This window comes from Taudactylus pleione, unplaced genomic scaffold (genome assembly GCF_031769625.1).
Source record: "Taudactylus pleione unplaced genomic scaffold, aTauple2 ptg000579l, whole genome shotgun sequence".
Taxonomy (NCBI): Eukaryota; Metazoa; Chordata; class Amphibia; order Anura; family Myobatrachidae; genus Taudactylus; species Taudactylus pleione.
The window spans coordinates 6,695,406-6,707,953 of NW_028284981.1; positions in this window are offsets into that span (position 1 = coordinate 6,695,406).

The window sequence follows — 12,548 nt, forward strand, 5'->3', positions numbered from 1 at the left end:
CTGGACAGTCCACTTAGGACCTGATTCTTTGTCGCACAGAAAGCAGACGCAGCTGCCATTTTTCGCACTGTGCATGCATACCAAGCCATTGAATACGCATATTTGCTGATCTGCATGCAATTCAGATTTGGCCCCAACTCCATTTGAGACTGAATGGGAGGAACGGGGCAGCACCTGGATGTTTGTTCGTAGGCTAAGTAACCTGACGGTGCATCATGGGAGTATCCTGGTCGTGTCATCGGAGGTGTGTCATATTCAGACTTATGAAGAGATTTTTCAGAGGGATCTCTACGCCAGGTATAGGGTAGGTGCACTAATCGTGATGACTGTCACAGTGCAGTATGGATGGTGGGAGGTGTTGTGTCTGACTTTAAATAGTGGTAGAGCTCTGCATTTATTTCCATGCACATAATTGTGGCCAAGATGCTTTCAGCTCTGCAACCGGAGCTACCTATCATCTATGGGAAAAAGAGGGCAGCACAGTAACAGATGGCCCAGGAGAGTGTGGCCTGACTGTTACATAGGAAATATATATCCTCTTGTAGCTCCGCAATGGTGCAGCAACAACCCATGATCATCAGGGTTTTCCCAACCGTTCTATTCTCATTAAAATGTAACCACTAAAAAGCCCTCTAATGCCCAGGGAGGCTCTTCCAGACATGTTTCTGGATTCCCACAACATCCAGTTACTCTCAGAATCAGAGGCCTAAAGGGGAGTTGATCATCCACCAGGCCATTAGCTGGCAGCTAGCTGCAGTCAAATACCAACCTTTAGCTCCCCCAGGAAAGGCATTAGTACCATAGGTGGCCCCGGCAACTAAAATTAAAGCTTAGAGAGTCGGACCCAAGCCCCTGTGCAATCCGAACCTCCAGCAAGCTGCTACACAGCTCTAATGATTTCCACCATCATTCACCAGTTTTGCAGTTTGCATATTGTTTGAAGGTCACTTGCTGTCTGGAGGAAATGGTCTTAGAGGTCTAGAGAGGTAGACACCTATACTGGAAACCATGACCAAAAGCTTCACTGGTCATATCTGAAGCCCAAGCTCCAATATTAGGTTCTGTGAAGGCTTCAGCACACCAGAGACACTCTGCCAATTCTGAAGCCAGCACTTCTGAAAACTATTTGTCCCAAGTCTTATAAATCATCTGCTAGTTACACTCCACTCACTTCCCTAAGGCACATTGGCCCTCATTCAAAATTGCGAGCGCTTGTTCTGAATGTGGGCGGCCGCTTGTATTTTGAAGTGCGGCCTCCTGGTCACTAGCTAAGCTTTAGCGACCGACCAGGTTGATTGTCGCGATGGTCAAGACCATCGCGACCATCGGGGCTTGCGAAGAGACCCTAAGGTTGGGTCTCGGCAACCACAAGCCCCAGGGAGCTTCCTGCTCTGATCGAGCAGGAAGCTCCCCACTGACATCACTGCTGATGTCAGTGCGGCCGCTCACAAAACGGCAGGCGTTCCTTAAGGAATGCCTCAGTTTGTGCAACCACCCCCCCGCCACGCCTACAAAACGGGGCAAGCTGTCGATCAACATCGAGAGCCGCCCCTTTTGTAGTGAGCTCCGGAGCGAAAGAATTTCTCGCTCTGGGGCTTGTGCACGCTGCGCATGCGCAGGTCCTAAACATCGACCCACTTGCGAGCACTCAGCGCTTGCGAGCGGGTCTGAATGAGGTCCATTGTCCTATGCTATTCTGTAGTGTGGGGCTACTCCTTGCCCAACAACAAGCAGTAGTATGGTCCTAGTCATCCCTGCAGTACAGAACGTTTAAAATACAAAGGCACATAACCAAATGCATGGAGCTCTGGGGAATCTCAAAAAGCTTTCATCCTGTTCAGATTATTGGGGGGAACTAACCCTATATCTATAAGCCTATAAATAGCCACAAGAAGCAAGAACAATTGATCTATACATCTTCAACTTTTATGATTGCTACAAGCTGACCCTAATGGCACCTTAATAAATAATGGGGAAATCAGTATAATCAGCCTGTATCAATTTTAAGCCAAGCTTCCTATACTACTTCCTGACTCTAAACAAATCCTATAGGCATACCAGTATATGAAATGAGGAGAGACCCAAAAAAGGAAATGGAGAAAGTGCCAGAACCATCTCCGCAATTAAACATGACCGTTTTTAATAACGCCTGAGTGTCAGCTTCTGGGGCTATTCATGCCTCATCTTCTAGTCAACAACTGTCAATGTAGCATCCTATGGGGCAGATGTATGAAGCTCTGGAAAGTGATAAAGTGCAGAGTGATAAACGACCAACCACTCAGCCCCCAACTGTCATGTTACAGGCTTTGTTTGAAAAATGACAGTTGGGAGCTGACTGGTTGGTCGTTTATCACTCTGCACTTTATCACTTCCCAGAGCTTCATAACATCTGCCCCGTCTAATCCATCACTACCTGCGTTTTGCTAGAAGATAGGAGGGATCTTGAGTAAAATCTTAAGATCTGCCTACAAAACAAGACTTCAGTCAAGAGATAGAACAGAAATGTCAACACTTTAAAAAGATTTCTCACATGTAACATCCAGGCTGATAGGATGCATAAGACGGAATCTGAGGAGTCTGCTTAAAATTACAGAAAGAGACCATAGACCGGCAAGCACTGACACCAAGAACAACACGGGTCACTGGATGATTTGGAAAACAGTGGTAGGTGAAACAACCTTAGGTTAGTTATCTCTGAAGATCTCATCCCACAAAGATATTCTAGAAATATTCTTTAGCAAGATCTTAGAGCAAGATTCCGATGCCCTGATAATATTGTACTGAACCCCCAGAGCCTTGCGCCAGCAGGTTACGACTGAGCCCTTTTTTGTGTGACCTAATTTGCAGACTTCACTATCACACTGTCCTGGAAGAAAGTTTAAGGGAATCCAGTTGATCGCAAGATAGCAATGGGCATGATTTGCACTCAGACGCGGCTGCGGTCTGTATCTTTTTGCTAATGCTGTGGCCGACTTCAATAATACTGAGGCGCCCAGTTGCAGAGTCTTGTGGTGGTGCAGTTCTGGATCGGTGCGCCACAACCCACGACCATCACGTTGACAATCGGTGCACCATTTGGACACACCATCGAAACATGCACCAGTCATATCCGCATTTCTGACCAATAACAATCAGGAACCATGTGTGGTGCGATTCAGATGCATGAGCAGACTTAAAACATCGGGATACTGCATGCGGCATCAACACTGTGTGCAACTTACAATCAGGCTCAATACTTCAACATTGGCTTTTCAAATCATTCCTTGATTCATTTAAAAAGAATTGTATAGAACATAGGTGGGGATTCACCTTAAGCATAATAGTAGTCTACAACAGGAAGCAGATCACTCCACAAACGACATAGGGGTCCCCTGTATTAAGCACAACCAGCACCAGGCTATTCAGAACCAGCCCTGGTTGCCAAAATACAGGGGACAAACGAAGTAGAGGTCCCCTGTATTTAGCGCAACTAGCACTGGGCTCTGAGCCAGTCTGAGGTCAAAAAGAGTAGGATACCGTGTAATTTCCATAACCAGCACCAAACATTTTCTAGCGGGGGAGGGGGTAATGCCACAGCTAGGGGAACCCTTTCACCGGGTCCCCCAGCCGAAGCATTACCCCTGATGCTAGTCAGCCCAGGCCAGGGATCCCCGGGGAGCTTGTGGCTATCCTCGGCACCCCTGAAGTGGTGGGTGCTGGTTTGATTATGTAGTGTCTTGCAATTGATAGTAGTAAAAATATTGTCTTTTGCTGTGGAACTACAGGCCTCAGCAAGCCTCCCCCACATGCTGGTACTTGGAGAACCACTAGTACCAGCATGCGGGGCATTACAGGCAAGCTGGTACCTGTAGTTCCACAGCAAAGGAAATATTTTAAAAAAAGCAACACACACACCGTGACAGTAAAAGTTTAATAAAACATACATGCACACTCACTATCTCACATACTCACCTTTGTATCCCTGAAGCCCATCACGTCCACTTGTTTAAATAGATAATCTATATGGTATCTGAAAAAAAAAATACATACTCACCTTCTGCTATGTGTGGATCACGTCCTCTTCATTCGATGTAGGCATCCATAGGGCTTGGCAAAACCCCCCAAAATTATAATTTGCGGACCACCAGACATTAGTGTCCTCTAATCACAGTATTATTATTATTTATTTATATGGTGCCACAAGTGTTCCGCAGCGCCTCACAAAGTACGTAAACAAATTGACAAGCGACTTACAAAATGATACAAGACCAGGACATGGATAATATACATTGCTACATTAGCAACCATAACACCCAGATAAGCAACAGAGCATAGTGGTGAGTAAGAAGTAGATGAAACTAAAGTAGAGAGAAGCACAAGAGGATAGAGGGCCCTGCTCGTAAAAAAAGCTTGCATTCTAAAAGGGAGGGGAAGACAAACTGGTGTGACACAGATGGGGTAGATGGGGAGGAAGGAGCATGTAGCAGGGAGTTAGAATGAAAGCTGGAAGGCTTTGATAAAGTAGTGGGTCTTGAGAGCCCATTTGAAGGATTGCAAAGAGGTGGAGAGTCTGATGGGGAGTGGGAGAGAGTTCCAGAGGTGGTCAGCATTGCGGGCAAAATCTTGGAGGCGGGAGAGGGAGGATGTAATCAGTTGGCATGAGAGGTGGCGTGCATTAGTTGAACGAAGAGAGCGGAGAGGAGAGTGAAATGAGATGAGATCAGAGATGTATATGGGAGAAGATTGGGTGAGGGCTTTGTAAGCGAATGTGAGAACCTTAAATTAAGTTCTAAAAGGGAAGGGGAGCCAGTGGAGGAGGGGAGGCAGATGTAGAGCGTTTGGAGAGGAAGCTAAGCCGTGCAGCAGCATTAAGGATAGACTGGAGAGGAGAGAGATGGGATTTGGGGAGGCCAGATAGGAGGTTACAGTAGTCCAATCTGGAGATGACCAGTGAGTGTATAAGGGTTTTAGTAGCATCCTGGGTGAGATAGGGTCTGATCTTGGAAATATTTTTGATATGGAAACGACAGGACTGCGAAAGGGTCTGGATATGTGGTTTGAAGGAGACGGATGAGTCCAGGATAACTCCAAGACAACGCACCTTGGGACTAGATGAGATAGTTATGCAATCAATTGATAAAGAGCGGGAAGTGAGGTTATGTGGGAGGGCGGGAAGACGATCAGCTCTGTCTTAGACATATTAAGTTTAAGAAATCGCTGGGACATCCAAGAAGAGATAGAGAGACAGTTGGAGATATGAGTCAGAAGAGAGAGATCAGGGGAGGAAAGGTAGATTTAAGTGTCATCAGCATAGAGATGATAATGGAGGTCAAAAGAGCTGATGAGTTCACCTAGAGAGGAAGTATAGAGGGAGAATAGGAGAGGTCCAAGAACAGAACCTTGGGGAACACCTACTGTAAGAGGCTGTGGAGGGGAAAAGAAGTCATGAGAGGAAACTGAGATAGACCGGTCAGAGAGGTAGGTGGACAGCCAGGAGAGGGCAGTGTCACGTAGACCAAGGGAGTGAAGGATATGCAACAGGAGAGGGTGGTCCACAGTGTCAAAAGCAGCAGAGAGATCAAGGAGAATCATTATTATCACCATTTATTTATATGGCACCACAAGTGTTCCGCAGCACCTTACAAAGTACCGTACATAGACAAAAAAGTAACCATTAACTTACAATACAATACAGGACATGGATAAACATTGCTATGTTAGCGACCTTAATGCCCGCATAAGCAGCCAAGTGTTAGTTGCCCTAGTGGGGAGTAAGAGATAAATTAAATTACAGTAGGAGAAGCACAAGAGGGTAGAGGGCCCTGCTCGATAGAGCTTACATTCTTTAAGGGAGAGGAAGACAAACAGGAGTGACACAGAATGGGGTGGGCGGGGAGAAAGGATGATGTAGCAGCAAGTTAGGATGAGAGCTGGAAGGCTTTAATGAAGTAGTGGGTCTTAAGAGCTTGTTTGAAAAATTGTAGAGAGGTGCAGAGTCTGATAGGGAGAGGGAGGGAGTTCCAAAGGTGAGGAGCAGCACGGGCAAAATCTTGGAGGCGGGAGTGGGAGGAAGTAATCAATTGGCATGAAAGGCGGTGTGTATTAAGTGAACGAAGAGGGCGGACAGAAGAGTGAAGGGAGATGAGATCAGAGATGTAAATGGGAGAGGAATGGGTGAGGGCCTTGAATTGGGTTCTGAAAGGGAATGGGAGCCAGTGGAGGGCTTGCAAAAGAGGGGAGGCAGATGTAGAGCGTTTGGAGAGGAAGATGAGCCGAGCAGCAGCATTGAGCACAGACTGGAGAGGAGAGAGATGGGATTTGGGGAGGCCAGCTAGGAGAAGGTTACAGTAGTCCAATCTGGACATGACCAGTGAATGTACAAGGGTTTTGGTAGCATCCTGGGTGAGAAAGGGTCTGATCTTGGAAATATTCTTGAGATGCAAACGACAGGACTGCGAGAGGTTCTGAATGTGTGGTTTGAAAGAGAGGGAAGAGTCCAGGATGACTCCAAGACAACGCACTTTGGGACTAGATGAGATAGTAATGCCATCTATTAATAAAGAAATAGTGGGACATGATGTTATGTGGGAGGGTGGGAAGACTATCAGCTCAGTCTTAGACATATTAAGTTTGAGAAATCGCTGGGACATCCAGGAAGAGATAGCAGAGAGACAGTTAGAGATAAGAGTCAGTAGACAGGGGGAAAGATCAGGTGAGGAAAGGTAGATCTGAGAATGAGCAGAGAGTAGTGGCCTTTGGATTTGGCAGCAAGGAGGTCGTTGCTGACTTTTGTGAGGGCTGTTTCAGGGGAGTGGAGAGAACGGAAGCCGGACTGAGGAGGGAGTGAGAGGAAAGAAAAGCGGTAAGGCGGTTGTAGACAATTCGCTCAAGGAGTTTGGAGGCAAAAGAGAGGAGAGAGATGGGTCGGTAGTTAGAGAGGTTAGGATCAAGGGTAGGTTTTTTAAGAATGGGGAGAAAAGGGCACGCTTGAATGCAGAAGGAACAGTGCCTGATGAGAGGGAGAGGTTAATGAGGTGGGCAAGATGGGAGCAGGCAGAAGGAGAGAGGTAGCGGAGGAGGCGATCAAGGGGGGGAGAGGACCGGATGAGGGCCATGACTTCCTCTAGATACAGGGGAGAAGGATGTTAGAGTTAGTAAAGGTGATTGGGAGGGGTGATCTGGAAAAGGAGTAGGTGGAGAGCTGGGGGACTGGTTGGATAAGATGTCCTGACGTATGGAATCAATTTTAGATGTGAAGTAGGTAGGAAAGTCAAGGGCAGAAAGCAAGGAGGGGAGACGAGGAGGGGGTGGGCGAAGGAGGGAGTTGAAAGTGGTGAAGAGACGCTGGGGATTAGAGGACTGAGAGGAGATGAGGATTTTGAAAAATGACTGTTTAGAGAGGGAAAGAGCAGCACTATAGGATGAGAGCATAAATTAGAAATGGAGAAAATCTGACTTAGAGCGTGATCTTCTCCACTGTCGCTCGCCGGTTCGTGAACACTTTTGCAGGTATCTGGTGCATTTGGAATACCAAGGTTGAGGAGTAGATCTGTGAGTGTGAGTAGTGATCGCCGGGGCAACAGAGTCTAGAGCAGAAGGGAGGCATTGTATAGGGAAGTGGCTTGTTCAGGACAGGAGACAGAATAGCGGAGAGAAGAGAGTCAAGCAGGGAAGAAAAGGAAACTGTCGATAGCCTCAATGTTATGCTTCGTGATGGTGGCTTTTGGAGGTAGAGGAGGGGAAGGAGAGAGGGACAGGTTAAAAGAGAGAAGGTGATGGTCAGAGAGGGGGAATGGGGAATTGGAGTAATCAGAGATATCACAACGGTGAGTCAAGACCAGATCAAGCACATGGCCACTCACATGGGATGGTGAGGAGGTTCATTGGGAGAGACCAAATGAAGATGTGAGGAGTTTGGAGGCAGAGGATTCTGTGGGGATAGCAACTGGAATATTGAAGTCACCTAGAACTTGGAGGGAAAGCCAGGGGGGCGCTAAATGATAGCTACTCGGAGGTGTACTGGGTGGAAGAGGCGTATAGCATGGACTTCAAATGTAGAGAATGTAAGGGATGGTTCAGAGGGTGTGGGTTGGTATGAGTAACTGGGAGATAGAAGGACCCCAACACCACCACCATGGCAACCCCCAGGTCATGGGGTGTGGGAAAAGGTGAGGCCCCCAGAGGAGAGAGCTGCAGCAGAAGTGGTGTCAGAGGGTAAAATCCAGGTTTCAGTAATGGCTAGGAGATTCAGGGAGTTGGAGATGAAAAGGTCATGGGTTGGGTCCAATTTATTACAGACTGACCTGCCATTGTTGTTTTGTTCTTTTACCCATGTTTTTCATTTTTTTTAAACACAGTATCACAGGCGGATCTCACTGATCTGTTTGTGCATCTGTGTTTATTTTTTGACACACAGATGCATGTATCATGCATCATCCTGATCCGTCCGTACATCTGTTCGTTTGAGTTCGTCTAAATCGATCGCTAAATACAAATGAAAAATATGAATGATTACACCATCGAACAACACGAATGACAGTAACTCGGCAGCTTAGTAAATTCAGTAACCTGTCCGAAAAATGAAACACATGCATACGGACGAAGTCCTCCGAGATTGATCTCGGATGACATCGAATAGAAATCGTCAGCTTAGAAAATTTACCCCTTAGTGTTGAGGCATACCAAGATTATAGAATAACGGGCATTGCCTAAATCACAGCGTTAGTACTCTCCTATTGCCCAAACTGTTCACAATTAGGTCTTCTTTAAATATAAGTGCCATTTTTACGTAGAAGACATTTCACCCTCTGTTGCATAGTGTGTTATCAATATTCTGACCTTCATTAGTACATATTCATTGTACATTATAGCTTTAGTAATCCTAGTGCAAGGAAGTTTAGAATGCTAGTTGGGTAGGGTACCATTGTGAAACCCCCTGTATACCTGGCCATAGGCAGCTCCTTAGCCCATTTTTATGATTTTCATGACTGTTAATGTTAACCTCTCATCACTCTTCTCCTCCGCTTCCTTTCCCCCATTCTTACTTCTCCTTCCCCTCTCTGCTCCGGAATCCCGACAGTCCTCAGAATACTAGAAACGGCATCCCGATGGTCAGGGGTATCAGGCTTAGGGTCTAGACACTAGGGGGAGGGTTAGGGTTAGGCCATGGGATGGGAGGGTTAGACTGCAGTAGGGCTAGGGGGAGGGTTAGACTAAAGTAGAAATAGGGGAAGGGTTAGGCTGTGGGATGGGAGGGTTAGACTGCAGTAGGGCTAGAGGGAGGGTTAGGCTATGGGATGGGAGGGTTAGACTGCAGTAGAGATAGGGGGAGGGTTAGGCTGTGGATGGGAGGGTTAGACTACAGTAGAGTTAGGGGGAGGGTTAGGCTGTGGGATGGGAGGGTTAGGCAGAGGGTTAGAGTACAGTAGAGTTAGGGGGAGGGTTAGGCTGTTGGATTGGAGGGTAGACTACAGTAGGGTTAGGGGGAGGGTTAGGCTGTGTGATGGGAGGGTTAGAGAACAGTAGAGTTAGGGGGGGGGTTAGGCTGTGGGATTGGAGGGTTAGAGAACAGTAGAGTTAGGGGGGAGGGTTAGGCTGTGGGATTGGAGGGTTAGACTACAGAGTTAGTAGGAGGGTTAGGCTGTGGGATGAGAGGGTTAGACTGCAGTAGGGCTAGGGGGAGAGTTAGGCTACGGGAGGGGAGGGTTAGGCTATGGGAGGGTTAAAGTACAGTAGAGTAAGGGGGAGGGTTAAACTGTGGGATTGGTGGGTTAGGAGGAGGGTTAGGCCGTGGGATGGGAGGGTTAGACTACTGTAGGGTTAGGGGGAGGGTTAGGCTGTGGGATGGGAGGGTTAGACTACTGTAGGGTTAGGGGGAGTGTTAGGCTGCGAGATAAGAAGGTTAGGGGGAGGGTTAGACTACTGTAGGGTTAGGGGGAGGGTTAGGCTGTGGGATGGAAGGGTTAGACTACTGTAGGGTTAGGGGGAGGGTTAGGCTGTGGGATGGGAGGGTTAGACTACTGTAGGGTTAGGGGGAGTGTTAGGCTGCGAGATAAGAAGGTTAGGGGGAGGGTTAGGCTGTGGGATGGGAGGGTTAGACTACTGTAGGGATAGGGGGAGGGTTAGGCTGCGGGATAAGAAGGTTAGGGGGAGGGTTAAGGTGTGTATCCACTTGCCGATAGAGGAACGACTGTACGTTTACAACATTGTAATCGTACAATCCTTCCTCGTCCTGTAGTGCCGACACTGAACAATATGTCGTTCAGTGTAGGCACCCCTCCCTCATCCCATCTGTCGTTATTGGTAGATTGACCGGCATGTTCAGGCGATGATTGATGTAGAAAGCGACCAGCGGGAGTGATTGAACAATGTCGTTACCTTTCAAACGCTCATTTTAATTGCCTAGCGGATACGAGGCTTTAGGGTAAGGGTTACAATCTTTCCAGAAATCTGTTGTATTCTGACCGTCGGCATCCTGACTGTCGGGATCCCCTACCCAAGTCCTCCGATCATGTCATCTCTGCACAGATCGATTTATGTAGCTTACTGCTGTACACCTAATATACTATATACTACTCGGACCCCCCCCCTACACACTATTTAATACTTTATCGAACTAATAAATTCTTATCGAATAAAAATAATGTAGAAGCGTGACTTGACACAGAATGGCCCTGCAACAGACAAGAGCCGCTCATCTCTTTGTGCCGCTGGTAACGTGCTCACTCTGACTGGCTGCACATGGCCTAGTTCATGTCCCACGTCACACGCAGGAATTGGCAGCTCTGAAAATAGTCTTTGCCGCTGTTCACATTCCAAAACTCTAATTGGCTATAAGTGTAATACGTGTGCTGCCAAATCTGACCTCTCCTGGTGTTACGCACTCAGGGAGACATTGTCAGGATTTGCGCCGCAGGTCAGCGCGTTGTACATCAGACCTGATTAAACAATCAGATTTTTCATGGATTTGGTGCTCGCTTCAGCCCCAAACAAGCACCAATGTGACCGGTGTGTTCTAGTGTTAAGCTGCAGTACGTTAAGTTCATGTCAGTCACAATGGGCCTTCACAACTCTACGCACAATAGCCAATCACTATGCAACCTCTCCCTTCTGCCACCCCATCTGTTATCCCCTAACTCATCTTCCTATGCAGCCTCCTGCAGCTCTCCCTACCCTCCTGTCCTGCTCATTGACTATTGTAGCTTGTACTTGCCAGTAACTCTTGTCCTAACACCAAGGACAGGACAATATACACAGCTAATTATTATTTGGCCCATTCACTAAACATTTTATAGGGCTACACACGAAGACCTATGAAAAACACCATGTTAGGAACCACTATTGTACATGTGTATTGATGTAGCTGTATATGTATTTTTTGTACATGTGGTTTGGTGCATATGTTATGTACACGGAAATTGGTACATATGTATTGGTGTTTTTGTATTTGTGTATTGGACTGGTGTATCTGTACATATAGTTGAATATGTGTTGGTGTATCTGTATGTGCAGTTGCATATGTGTATTGGAGTTTATGTATGTGTATTGGTAGAGCTCTATATGTTTGTGTAAATATGTATAGGTAGATCTGTATGTGTATATGATTATTGGTGTATGTGTATTGGTATATCTGTATATGTATATGAGTATTGGTGTATCTGTATGTGTATATGAGTATTGGTTTGTATAAGTGTATTGGTGTATATGTATGTGTATATGAGTATTGGTGTATTGTGTATTGGTGTATATGAGTATTGGTGCATATATATATATATATATATATATATATGTGTATTGGTGTATCTGTATGTGTAGTTGCATATGTGTATTGGAGTTTATGTATGTGTATTGGTAGATCTCTATTTGTATGTGTATATGTGTATTGGTAGATCTGTATATGTATGTACACAGATATTCTTTTGTGGATTCGGCGCCAGTAACAAAAATCAAAGCCACAGTAATAATACCACCTTTAGTAAAAATTAGCGAGAAGTCCAACACTGATAATCGAGCGTCAGCTCTTTGTCAACAGAACGTAGTACTGGTGATATACTACCTAATAATTGTAAAACAAATGGAGGGTTGACTATGAGCGACAAACTTTGCTAATAAAATGTGCAATATAAATTATGTGCAAATAGTCACATAAAGTGCTTAGAAGTGCATAAAGTGCTAAACAGTGTTATTCTGAATTAAAATGACCGTGCAAGAAATATAAATTAAAATCATAAAAATTTAATACAGAGATTTAAAACAAGCAAGGTAAACAATGAGTTCAGTAAGCAATTAAAAAACAGTTAAAATTATGTATATAGGAGTATTGGTGTATATGTACATGAGTAGTGGTGTATATGTATGTGTATATGTGTATTGGTAGATCTGTATATGTATGTGTATATGAGTATTGGTGTATATGTATATGAGTAGTGGTGTATGTGTATTGGTAGACCTGTATGTGTATTGGTAGATCTGTATATGTATATGAGTATTGGTGTATATGTATGTCGCCCACATGTCTTTTGGCAAACTCAAATCGTGTCTTCTTATTTTTATCACTAAGTAATGGCTTT